A 14267-nucleotide genomic window follows, 5' to 3' on the forward strand; every position below is an offset into this window, starting at 1 on the left:
CCAGCTTTAGCGCTAAAGGACATTTGTTTCTTTTATTCGCACACAAAGGAGCTTGCGCACGCTTTTCCCCCGTGTTGCCACAGTCTCCAAATCGCCGTCAAGGATCCCGTAGGTCGGCACCTGACTACAAAACCACTTCATCACCCAGCAATTTGCATATTTACTTCATTTAGCGCTCCTTCATTACATGCGGATATGTAATCACATTACATTTTAATTGCTAAATAGGGCCAGAAAAAAACAGACACACTTGTGTTGCCAATATTTTGGTACTTCGGTACCGGTACTTCATCAAAACAAGCATATACCTGTACTATGATGCAACAACACAGACGCTGCAAATGAAATAATAAATATAAAACATGAAAATGTCAAGCTAGCGGTCCCGCCTCTGCCCGCTGAGACAAAGATTGGAGGCGGAAGACAAAATCCTTCACTGTGTCCCGTTTAATTCTGCATTGAATACATGAAAGCAATACACAGAGTGAACCCTCTTGCACCCGGATTGGAAATGACCGACAGAGAAAACAGGACATGGAAATACATCATTTTCATTTATCGTCCGATTAATTGATTTATTGACATCGGGCCTCGGCCTACGATCGGCAACGATAATTGGAAGTGTCTTGTCCCAATATCTATCCAAAAAGTCGACATTTTGTGTGACTGTGGCTTCAATGCTAATCACATTAGCTCCAAGAGGCGCTACTGTGCACAACAGTAGAGTGATTGATTGATTGAGACTTTTATTAGTAGATTGCACAGTACAGTACATACTCCGTACAACTGACCACTAAATGCTAACACCCCAATAAGTTTGTCTACGTGTTTAAGTCAGGGTCCTCGTTAATCAATTCATGATATCCACTTTCTACATAGACACTAACTCTGCATGATAACAGATAGTAGTGATACCACAGATTTTCTTTTTCGATCCGATACGGAGTAAAATTTTGGCTGGTATCGATGATACCGAACCGAAATTTTATGCATATTAGTGTTGTCCCAATACCAATATTTTGGTACTTTGGTACCCGTACCCGATCAAAACAAGCATATACCTGTACTTTGACGCACTAACGCAGACATTGCAAATTAAATAATAAATATAAAACATGAAAATGTCAAGCTAGCGGTCCCGCCTCTGCCCGCTGAGACAAAGATTGGAGTCGGAAGACAAAATCCTTCACTGTGTCCCGTTTAATTCTGCATTGAATACATGAAAGCAATACACAGAGTGAACCCTCTTGCACCCGGATTGGAAATGACCGACAGAGAAAACAGGACATGGAAATACATCATTTTCATTTATCGTCTGATTAATTGATTTATTGACATCGGGCCTCGGCCTACGATCGGCAACGATAATTGGAAGTGTCTTGTCCCAATATCTATCCAAAAAGTCGACATTTTGTGTGACTGTGGCTTCAATGCTAATCACATTAGCTCCAAGAGGCGCTACTGTGCACAACAGTAGAGTGATTGATTGATTGATTGATACTTTTATTAGTAGATTGCACAGTACAGTACATATTCCGTACAATTGACCACTAAATGCTAACACCCCAATAAGTTTTTTAACTTGTTTAAGTTGGGGTCCACGTTAATCAATACATGATATCCACTTTTTACATAGACACTAACTCTGCATGATAACAGATAGTAGTGATACTACAGATTTTCTTTTTCGATCCGATACGGAGTAAAATTTTGGCTGGTATCGATGATACCGAACCGAAATTTTATGCATATTAGTGTTCTCCCAATACCAATATTTTGGTACTTTGGTACCCATACCCGATCAAAACAAGCATATACCTGTACTATGACGCGCTAACGCAGACATTGCAAATTAAATAATAAATATAAAACATGAAAATGTCAAGCTAGCGGTCCCGCCTCTGCCCGCTGAGACAAAGATTGGAGGCGGAAGACAAAATCCTTCACTGTGTCCCGTTCAATTCTGCATTGAATACATGAAAGCAATACACAGAGTGAACCCTTTTGCACCCGGATTGGAAATGACCGACAGAGAAAACAGGACATGGAAATACATCATTTTCATTTATCGTCCGATTAATTGATTTATTGACATTGGGCCTCGGCCTACGATCGGCAACGATAATTGGAAGTGTCTTGTCCCAATATCTATCCAAAAAGTCGACATTTTGTGTGACTGTGGCTTCAATGCTAATCACATTAGCTCCAAGAGGCGCTACTGTGCACTACAGTAGAGTGATTGATTGATTGATTGATTGATTGAGACTTTTATTAGTAGATTGCACAGTACAGTACATATTCCGTACAATTGACCACTAAATGGTAACACCCCAATAAGTTTTTCAACTTGTTTAAGTTGGGGTCCACGTTAATCAATACATGATATCCACTTTTTACATAGACACTAACTCTGCATGATAACAGATAGTAGTGATACCACAGATTTTCTTTTTCGATCCGATACGGAGTAAAATTTTGGCTGGTATCGATGATACCGAACCGAAATTTTATGCATATTAGTGTTCTCCCAATACCAATATTTTGGTACTTTGGTACCCATACCTGATCAAAACAAGCATATACCTGTACTATGACGCACTAACGCAGACATTGCAAATTAAATAATAAATATAAAACATGAAAATGTAAAGCTAGCGGTCCCGCCTCCGCCCGCTGAGACAAAGATTGGAGGCGGAAAACAAAATCCTTCACTGTGTGCCGTTTAATTCTGCATTGAATACATGAAAGCAATACACAGAGTGAACCCTCTTGCACCCGGATTGGAAATGACCGACAGAGAAAACAGGACATGGAAATACATCATTTTCATTTATCGTCCGATTAATTGATTTATTGACATCGGGCCTCGGCCTACGATCGGCAGCGATAATTGGAAGTGTCTTGTCCCAATATCTATCCAATAAGTCGACATTTTGTGTGTCTGTGGCTTCAATGCTAATGATATTAGCTCCAAGAGTTGCTACTTTGCACTACAGTAGATTGATTGATTGATTGATTGTTTGATTGATTGATTGATTGAAACTGTTATTAGTAGATTGCACAGTACAGTACATATTCCGTACAATTGACCACTTAATGGTAACACCCGAATAAGTTTTTCCACGTTAATAAATTCATGGTATCCACTTTTTACATAGACACTAACTCTGCATTATAACAGATAGCAGCGATACCACAAATGTTTTTTTTCGATCCGATACGGAGTAAAATTTTGGCTGGAATCGATGATATAGAACCGATATTTTATGCATATTAGTGTTGTTCCAATGCCAAAATTTTGGTAACGGGAAACAAAATGTATTTCGATACTTTTCGGTACTTTTCTAAATAAAGGGGTTCACAAATAATTTAACAAAAAATCGTAGAGTACATTAAACATATGTTTATTATTGAAAGTTTGTCCTTAAACAAAATAGTGAACATACTAGACAACTTGTCTTTTAGTAGTAAGTAAGCAAACAAAGGCTCTTAATTTAGTCCGCTGACATATGCAGTAACATATTGTGTCATTTTCCATTCTATCACTAAATACAGTTAAGTGCAGGTTAAAGCTCTACTATGCAAAGCGAATGCCATTTATCAACAACATCCAGAAACGCCACCGCTTCTCTGGGCCCGAGATCATCTAAGATGGACTGATGCAAAGTGGAAAAGTGTTCTGCGGTAACCCCCAATTCCAACCCTTGATGCTGAGTGCGAAGCAGGCCTAGACAGGAGGAGGACAGAGTGTAAGTACACAGCACATCAGAGGGTCAAATGTGCAAGAAAATGAGAGCAGACCATCTTGACAAACAATGTTGCAATCATATGAACCACCTTTTCGGAGCTACATATGTCAAAGTGGAATTTATGCAGAAACTATGTTTTAGCTCTTTCTAAGTAAGAGCCAATATTCTACAACATCAATACAAACATTGAAACCAACATGTTTTTTGACGACGTTAAATCAATGTTGTGTTCTGCCGTTGATTTGACCATTGAATTGTGGTAAATATCCGACAACACAAATACAACGTTGAAACAACATACATTTTTTAACAATGTTTATTTAATGTCAGGCTGTGATCTTGATTTGAACATTAAATATTGCTCGCTCCCCAACCAAAGTAGTCTCTGTTTACAAGCACAAGCTATTTTGCGACTTTGTTCCGAAGTCCGTTTGAAAAAGACACGTACGTCTAATCATCGTTGTATCAACGCCTCGGGCCTGCGGCGTGGTCACTGCGTGCGTCCACGCGTTGCAAATGAAAGCGATAACCCCGCCTTATTGAATATAAATTGGTTGATTAGCACTCCGTCCAAATGAGAAGGCATCAATTTGTTTGACTCTGATCTGAATGTCATCCTCAGCTGATTTCCAATAATCAATAACGAGCCGCTATTAGCGGGCCGCGTCGGCTAAGTAAACACCGGGGCGTCGTCCAGGCGGAAAAATGCAAAAGCGAAAATGTCATCCGGCCCGTCATTTCGATAATGAAGCTCTGTTAGCCGAGTTATTTGTGCAGCAATCAATAGGAATGCCGCAAAAATCGTCGATAAACATATGCGTGAATTGATTCCATCCGCTTATTATCATATAAAGCAGGCTGGTAAATATGCAAGTCATTACCGGCGACACCAAGGCTTGTTCTCACCAGGATTGAGTATGATTGACTACAAATTGAAGTAATGCATTGTGATTAGTGGTTCAACTGATGGGTGTTTGGTTTAGAACAGGATTTGCTTTTTGCAAGGGAATCTTTGGTTACCGAACGATTCCATTTGATTTTTGGGGGTAACAATTTGACTCCGAATCGATTCTGGATTCAAAACATTCCTTGATTCCAACTGGATGGAACAGATTAAAAAAAAACAAATTACCGTATTTTCCAGACCATTGGGCGCACTGCCGATGAGTGGTCTATTTTCGATCTTTTTTCATATATAAGATGTGGCGACTTGTCCAGGGTTTACCGCGTCTTCCGCCTGAATGCAGCTGACCCCAAAAGGGACAAGCGGTAGAAAATGGATGGAAAGCGCACCGGATTATAGGTAAATGGGAACTGGTAAATGAGTTAAACTATCAATAAAACCAGTCATGACATTAAGTACAATCTGGAATAATCTCTTTCCACAATACTTCTCTTCTTAGTCTAGATGTGGTGAAATCTGTCCTCTGCATTTGACCCACCACCCTTGTTCGCCCGTTGGGAGGTGAGGGGCGGGTGAAGTTGTCAGACCCGTCAGCGATCCTGTTCTGTCTCCCTGTAATATTTGATCCTGTTCTGTCTCCCTGTAATGTTTCATCCAGTTGTGTCTCCCTGTAATGTTTGATCCTGTTCTGTCTCCCTGTGATGTTTGATCCTGTTCTGTCTCCCTGTAATGTTTGATCCAGTTCTGTCTCCCTGTAATGTTTGATCCTGTTATGTCTCCTTGTAATGTTTGATCCTGTTCTGTCTCCCTGTAGTGTTTGATCCTGTTCTGTCTCCCTGTAATGTTTGATCCTGTTGTGTCTACCTTTAATGTTTGATCCAGCCGTGTCTCCCTGTAATGTTTGATCCTTTTCCGTCTCCCTGTGATGTTTGATCCTGTTTTGTCTCCCTGTAATGTTTGATCCCGTTGTGTCGCCTTGTGATGTTTGATCCTGTTCTGTCTCCCTGTGATGTTTGATCCTGTTCTGTCTCCCTGTAATGTTTGATCCTTTTCTGTCTCCCTGTAATGTTTGATCCTGTTCTGTCTCCCTGTAATGTTTGATCCTGTTCTGTCTCCCTGTGATGTTTGATCCTGTTCTGTCTCCCTGTAATGTTTGTACCTGTTCTGTCTCCCTGTAATTTTTGATTCTGTTCTGTCTCCCTGTAATGTTTGTACCTGTTCTGTCTCCCTGTAATGTTTGATCCTGTTCTGTCTCCCTGTAATGCTTGATCCTGTTCTGTCTCACGGTAATGTTTGATCCCGTTCTGTCTCCCTGTAATGTTTGATCCTGTTCTGTCTCCTTGTAATGTTTGATCCTGTTCTGTCTCCCTGCAATGTTTGTCTGCTCTTGAGTGGGATTGTGCTGAAAATCTTATTTTCCCCTCAGGGATTAATAAAGTATTTCTGGTTCTGAAAATTCCGTAGAAAATTGAGGTAAAAAGTGGACGTTGTGTTCAAATATCTGCGTGTATATTGATGAAACTAAATCGCACTGGTTCCCGAATCGTTAATGTATCAGGTTTTTTTTATTTTTGCAGGAAAAAGTTTGTACGCTGCTGAGCTAGAACAATCATCTTTTTTTCCACCCTCCGCGCAGACTTCCTAATCCCTCCGGCGAGCGGGCTGCTAATACGGGCTGCCGGGCCCAATATGGCCGCCTGGTCGGCTTTTACGAGATGAGCCGTTCCCCGTCCGGGGCCTCCACGCCACCGCGGGCTTGGCCGCACAGATCCCCGATGTGGCGCGGCGACACCGCTGTGGTCCTGGACTCCCACCAGCGTGTTGATCTTGAGATTACTGCTCGACAACAGGTTTCCCCTCCCTAAACCCTCGCCAGGAAAGCCTAGATGATATTGAGATGTCTTTTTTTTTTTTTTTTTCGGGGGGGAGCCCGAGAGCGCCACCTCGCCGCCATAACGGGATCCAGTCGAGCCTTTTCCCGCCTGAGCGGGAGGCAGAGCCCTGAATCCAGACCTTTTTAAGTGATCATCCTCGTATCATAACAGATTAGGGGCTGCTGCTGCTCCGGATTAGACCTAATCTAACCTTTATCCGCTCCCATCTTCACCTGAAACTTGCGGCGACCAGGAAGTCAATCGGCGGGGGACCCCGCGCGACGCACGGCGACACTGATCTGGCTCTTCACGCTCTAATTATCGGGATTAAGAAAAACACTTTTGAGTCATTATTTTCGCATCGGATAAACATTAGGCTTGCGCGGATTTAACGGAGCTTTCGCCCGACAAGACGCGGGCGATGTGAGCGGGCTTACATCCAGACAGGCAGATGGAGATGTCGTCTAATCACCAGGCGAAAGAAGACAATTATTTTATTTTGTTGTGTTGATACGTATCAAAGTCTGTGTATGTTACAAATAAATAACTCAAAAACATTTATTTTTTCTTGATTTGTTAGCAGTTTGCTAATCAGAATCAGAAATACTTTATTAATCCCTGAGGGGGAAATTAAGATTTTCATCAAAATCCCATTTAAGAGCAGACAAACATTACAAGGAGACAGAACGGGATCGCAGACGGGTCTGGCAACTTCCGGTGCCCCTTACGAAAAAGGTGGGAAACAGGTAAAAGCTGGAAAAAACAACAACACCGAAAATGTGTCCCGTGAAAAACCGTCCCACCGAAACCCTCTAATAACCAAAGTTCCTTGGGTGAATAATTTAAACTCACTACACCGGTATGTTTTAGCGCTATCGTGACTGATATAAGTAAGAACTTTACATTACTTTATATTAGAAATGGCGACACTGGAGGATAAATGTAACATAACAAGAAGATAGAGAAAAAGAAGCTTATCGACTACAATTTTTCAGGATTTATGCAGATCCCAAACACAGATCAGCAGGTACCAGAAGGTAAGAAAAGTTGCTTTTGCATAATTTTGCAAAACAAAACACCAGATAATGTGTCTTACCTTATACACACACCATAATAATACTAATATGTTTAATGTAGAATCCATCAAGCGGTGTGGCTTCATAGCTTACCAAAGTTGTACTAAAACAGTTTAATAGATTTTTGAGCGCCGTGTGTAATGTTCTATATCTTCAATGTAACATTTAAAATGTTGGTGTTGTTTACTTGAGTCATATTGCCATCATATAGCAGCCTACATGCGTCTCTTATGTTTGACTGCCATCTACTCATCACACCTATCATTAAACCATGTACCAAATAAAATAGCTTCAAGGTCGTTAAGCAAAACCAGAATTATTCCGCACATTAGGCGCACTGTCGAGTTTTGAGAAGAAAAAAAAGATATTAAGTCCTCCTTACAGTACCTAAAATATAGCATAAAAAAAGAGTTGATTTTTAAATTTTTACAAATACAAACCGCGATTAATATGAAAGGCGAAAGAAGACAATTATTTTATTTTGTTGTGTTGAAATGTGTTGAAACGTGTTGAAACGTGTCAAAGTCTGTGTACGTTACAAAAAAATACCTTTTTTTTCTTCTTGATTTATTAGCGGTTTGATAATCAAAATCAGAAATACTTTAATAATCCCTGAAGGGAATTTAAAATTTTCAGCACAATCCTATTAAAGGCAGACAAACATTTCAGGGAGACAGAACAGGATCGCAGATGGGTCTGGCAACTTCTGGTGCCCCTTCAGTCCAAGCTTGGGGGTCCAGACCGAGGCCAAGGGGAAAAAAAACTTTATAGCCATAGCACACATAAACATGTGTGTAAGAGGGAAACATCAAAGAACACAAAGGACATTAAAGACATTAAAAGAGCAGAGCTGATGCAACTAGACATTGAATCATACCGCTACGAAAGTAAAAACAACAACAACAACAACAACAACAACAAAAAACATATACATTGTGGTGGCCTCTGCAGTGTTCCACGCCATCGCCTGCTGGAGTGGTAGGAGCATGGCCAGAGACAGGAGCAGACCCAACAAAGCAACCAACAGATTTGTCCCACATGTGGCGGCATGCTCGGTTAAAAAAAAAAAAAAACGGGAAATTGTGTGCAACGCTGGGAAAAAAAACGACCTTGAGAGCTTGTTTGATATCATATATTATTTCAATCATGGACAATTACAAACTGGAATCACATCACAGCAGCAAACTGAGGCCCAGATAACCTTTTAAAAGGGACAATTCCCTCAGAGGCCTGACCTCTGACCCTGGGGGCCCGGCGGCAATCTTTCGCAGGATGACTTGGCCACGCTTGTGCACACATTCACACACACACACACACACACACACACACACACACACACACACACACACACACACACACACACACACACACACACACACACTCAGGTCCACATGTGTGTCATGTTGAAGCACACACGCTCTAAATTACCTGCGCGATTATTTATTTATGTACATGTCAAGCCACAGGGACAAAAACAATAAATAAATTGAAGCAACAGACTAACGTCTTGCCTTAAAGTAGGGGTGTCCTAAATTTTTCCACTGAGGGACGTCCACTGAAAAATGTAATCATCCGGACACCATTTTGACGTTTTTAATGTATACATACAGCACAGGCCAAAGGTTTGGACACACCTCCTCATTCAATGGGTTTTCTTTATTTTCATGACTATTTAAATTGTAGATTGTCACTGAAGGCATCAAAACTACTCGTTTGTCTCAATTTGTTCACCAAACGTTTTATGCTGTGCATGAATGCACAAAGGTGAGCTTTTTTGATGTCATTGACTTGTTACGGAGTGCTAATCAGACATATTTGCTCACTGCATGACATGCTAACATGCTATTTAGGGTAGCTGTATGTACATATTGCATCATTATGCCTCATTTGTAGCTATATGTGAGCTAATTTAATTTTCTTTACTTATGTCCTCTGTGTATTTTGTTTATTTTTCCATGTTTCATCACACATTATATATATATATATATATATATATATATATATATATATATATATATTCTGGGTGCTGTTGATGTATGTGTCTCACATCACCTACGGTTCAAGTTTAGTTTAGGTTTACTATTAGGGGCGTGGGAAAAAAAACGATTTTCAGATTAATTGTGATTCTTATTTGTAACAATTCTTAATCGATTCAAAGAAATAAAAACATCTATTTTTAAAAAAGAAAGTTGTTTACAAACTGTCCTGTCCAGCCACTTAGGCAAATCATATTGCATATGTAGATAAGGGGTATCAAAAAGTTTGGGTACCCCTTATCTAAGTTTGGGCCGAATTGGGTTAAAAAGAATCTGTCGGGAAGTATATCTATCTATCTATCTATCTATCTATATATATAAATATATATATATATATATATATATATATATATATATATATATATATATATATATATATATATATATATATATATATATTCTGGGTGTTGTTGATCAATGGCTTTCGCTTTGCACAGTAGAGTTTTAACTTGCACTTACAGATGTAGCGACTGACTGTACTTACTGACAGTGGTTTTCTGAAATGTTCCTGAGCCCATGTGGTGATATTCTTTACACACTGATGTCGCTTTTTGATGCAGTACCGCCTGAGGGATCGAAGGTCACGGGCATTCAATGTTGGTTTTTAGTCTTGCTGCTTACGTGCAAGGATTTCTCCAGATTCCTTGAGCCTTTTGATGATATTACAGACCGTAGATGGTAATGTTTATGAAACATTATCTGTATGTAATATTGGCTATATTTCTGATAGTTACATAATAGTGTGCCATTTTGTTCCAAATATTTTTGACCAATTTCACTTGATCAATCCTTTTCTAAAATTCCACAGTCTGTATGATGTGCGTTAATATAGACTTAGACTTGACAAACTTTAATGATTAACAAGGGAAATTGTTCCACACAATTGATCAGTTACAAAGGATGGAAAGGGTAAGGATGGAAAGGATAATGCAGGTATAAAGTCGACTAAAAATGTACCGTAGTAGCAATATAAAATATAACATATATTGCTAAAATAATCATGTATATATATTATCACACAACTTTAATATACTTAAAGTCTGTTGCTAAAGTTATTTGCTATTGTGCTTAAGCTGTACTTTTTCTATCTGTGCAAGGACACAAACTTCTTGTCTGAGGTGTGGCCTCAGCCGCAGATGTTATCTTTGTTTTAGCCGGGTAACAGGCAAGGACTTCAAGGACCTCAACGAAGATAAGACGACAGCACGCAGACGAAGCAGAGACAAGGCGAAATCCCAAGGCCCCCAGCACATTCAGTCATGTACTGTGCGTACTGGACCTGCTTTGCATGATATATGTGTCCACTCCTTTTAGAGGCGACCTCAGTGATGTGAACTGGGGAACTCTCGAATAAATAGAGGGATGCGGGAGCTGTAACCTAGAGCAGTGGTTCTCAAAATGGGGGTACGCGTACCCCTGGGGGTACTTGAAGGTATGCCAGGGGGTACGTGAGATTTTTTTTTAAATATTCTAAAAATAGCAACAATTCAAAAATCCTTTTATATTTATTAAATAATACTTCAACAAAATATGAATGTAAGTTCATAAACTTTGAAAAAAAAATTACAACAATGCAATATTCAGTGTTGACAGCTAGATGTTTTTGTGGACATGTTCCATAAATACTGATGTTTAAGATTTCTTGTTTTATGAAGAAATGTTTAGAATTAATTTTATGAATCCAGATGGATCTCTATTCCAATCCCCAAAGACGGCACTTTAAGTTGATGATTACTTCTGTGTAGAAATATTTATTTAATAATTGAATCACTTGTTCATTTTTCAACAAGTTTTTAGTTATTTATATACCTTTTTTCCCAAATAGTTGAAGAAAGACCACTACAAATGAGCAATATTTTGCACTGTTATACAATTTAATAAATCAGAATCTGATGACATTGAGCTGTATTTTACTTCTCTATCTCTTTTTTCAACCAAAATTGCTTTGCTCTGATTAGGGGGTACTTGAATTAAAAAAAACATTTCACAGGGGGTACATCACTGAAAAAAGGTTGAGAACCACTGACTTAGAGTGTAGGGCGAGACTGTGACTAAGTGTGCAGCTCCATGCTTTCTCCTCATAAGCTGAATTGAACTCTGTCTCTGCACAATTCCTTGCTTCTTGTCTGTTTAATAGATGTTATCAGTGTTTGAACCTGACATATATGTAATATCTACATATTTTATATATATATATATATATATATATATATATATAGTAAATGATACATACTGATACATTATATTTTTATAATATATACAATATATAACAATTACCATGTACAATATTAAAGCATATGTAACAGCTGCAGCATAAAATATACATTATCAACAATAAGAGGTACCTAACAGTACTGACTAATACTTGGTAAAAAAGTTAAAAAGTTGTCTTTGTAAACACCTCGTCAAAAAGGTCCTGCAAGGAACTTTGGAAATGTTATTCAAAAGGAAAGAAAAATGCTATTTTGAAAGGTTCTATCAAGAGCATCTGTGTTTGCTTCCATGTGTAATCTGACTGATTTGTATCAAAGAGACCATTTTGTGTCCATCCATCCATATTCTTTAGCACTTTTCATCATTAGGACACACATGCGAGCTGGAGCCTATCCCGGCCGACTACAACATTTTTCAAAAAAGAATCGGCGTTCCCAGGGCTACGTTACCGACTACAAATGCGCGACATGACAGCTCCTCACTTATCAAGACAAAAAGTCGCAGAGCGGCGGCGGAGACGAATGGGCGAGCTAATTTTCTGTCACCGCGGCAGAAAACGCTGACAAATGACACCGGGATGAAGACTTTTCTGCTCCACCTGCCCGCCGCCTCCCACCAGATGTGGCTGCAGCTTTGATGTGGACGCTAGCGTCGGCTCTTTAAAGCGGGACGGTGGCGCTTGAGACGAGGCCGCGTGCGACCGCAACATGAATGCAGCTTTGCATCGGAGGACATTTTGAAAAATGGGATTCCTTTTAACTTCCGAATCGTTCGGTCATCAGTCAGGCGCTGCACAGGAGGTCTTGCTTGGGGTTTGAACTCTGCAACATCTTTAAAACGTTTATGTGTCTCACATCACCTCAGGTTCAAGGTTAGTTTAGGTTTATTATTAGGGGGGTGGAAAAAGAAAACAATTTTCAGATTAATTGCGATTCATATATGAAACTATTCTTAATCGATTCAAAGAAATAAAAAAGTCGACTTTATGTATTATTATTTTTTTCCATCTGTCCTGTCCAGCCACTCAAGCAAATCAAATTGTTGATGTAGATCAAGGGGTAGCCAAATTTTTTGACTCGGGGGCTGCATTGGGTTAAAAAAATCTGTCCGGGGGCCAGGAGATATATATATATATATATATATATATATATATATATATATATATATATATATATATATATATATATATATATATATATATATGTATATATATATACAGTCATTTATCAACAACACCCAGAATATATATAGTCTGGGTGTTGTTGATAAATGGCTTTCGCTCTGCACAGTACAGTTTCAACTTGCACTTACAGATGTCGCGACCGACTGTAGTTACTGACAGTGGTTTTCTGAATTGCTCCTGAGCCCGTGTGGTGATATCCTTTACACACTGATGTTGCTTTTTGATGCAGTACCGCCTGAGGGATCCGAGGTCACGGGCATTCAATGTTGGTTTTCAGCCTTGGTGCTGACGTGCAGTGATTTCTCCAGATTTTCAGACGATATCACAGACCGTAGACGGTGAAACCCCGAAAATTCCATGCAATAGCTCGTTGAGAAAGTTTGTTCTTAAACGCATTTACTGACAAAGTGATGACCCTCGCCCCATCCTTGTTTGTGAATGACTGAGCATTTCATGGAAGCTGCTTTTATACTCAATCATGGCATACCACCTGTTCCCAGTTAGCCCGTTCACTTGTTGGATGTTCCAAATAAGTGTTTGATGAGCATTCCTCAACTTTAGTCAGTCTTTTTTGCCACTTGTGCCAGGTTTTTTTAAACATCAGCTAATATTTGCAAAAAATAATAAAGTTTTCCAGTTTGAATGTTAAGGACTTTGTCTTTGCAGTCTGTTTAATTGAATGTAAGTTGAAAATAATTAGCAAATCATTATCTTTTATTTACCATTTACACAACGTGACAACATCACTGCTTTTGGGGTTTGTACATGTGTTCCTTCGAAACTCCAATAAGTATTAAAAAAACAGCAACCATTCAACGTATGTATTTCCAAGCAGACAATCTGTATGTGCATATTAAATCAATCCCCGTTCTCTTTGAATGACACTCTGCAGTTGAACTTTTCAAAAGGATTTCTGGAGGCTGACTCAGCGAAGAAACTCTCATTGATTCCCATTCTTGCAGCTTTTGCACAATTTGGACTCCGAACATGACACATCGCCATCGCTGTATACAAGCTGGTGTTTTGCTCCCACTTCCTTCCCAACCTGAGACCCGCATGCTTCGGATCTGGGAAAAAAAAGGAGGCTGAGGTTGTGTAAGGGGGCAACGAAAGCCGCCTAATGCCACTGACCTCAGACTGTAGCTAATGGCCAAGGAGGCGTGCATGAGAAGGTGAGTTTGCGGCGTTCCCAAAGCTCTGTTGGAGGTGGAAGCACGGACGAGACGAGATT

General features: G+C 39.5%; 1 long non-coding RNA gene across 1 annotated transcript in view; it reads right to left on the reverse strand.

The window, feature by feature from the left end:
• Positions 1-13765: 13765 nt before the first annotated feature.
• Positions 13766-14267, reverse strand: part of LOC133546134 (uncharacterized) — a 63957-nt gene continuing 63455 nt past the window's right edge. The window contains exons 2-3 of the long non-coding RNA XR_009804995.1: positions 14168-14267; positions 13766-14103 (exon numbers count right to left, since the gene is read on the reverse strand). The exon at positions 14168-14267 is cut by the window's right edge and continues 12 nt beyond it. This is a non-coding gene — a long non-coding RNA (uncharacterized LOC133546134). The remainder of the gene's footprint in view (positions 14104-14167) is intronic.

This window comes from Nerophis ophidion, linkage group LG29 (assembly GCF_033978795.1).
Source record: "Nerophis ophidion isolate RoL-2023_Sa linkage group LG29, RoL_Noph_v1.0, whole genome shotgun sequence".
Classification (NCBI taxonomy): domain Eukaryota; kingdom Metazoa; phylum Chordata; class Actinopteri; order Syngnathiformes; family Syngnathidae; genus Nerophis; species Nerophis ophidion.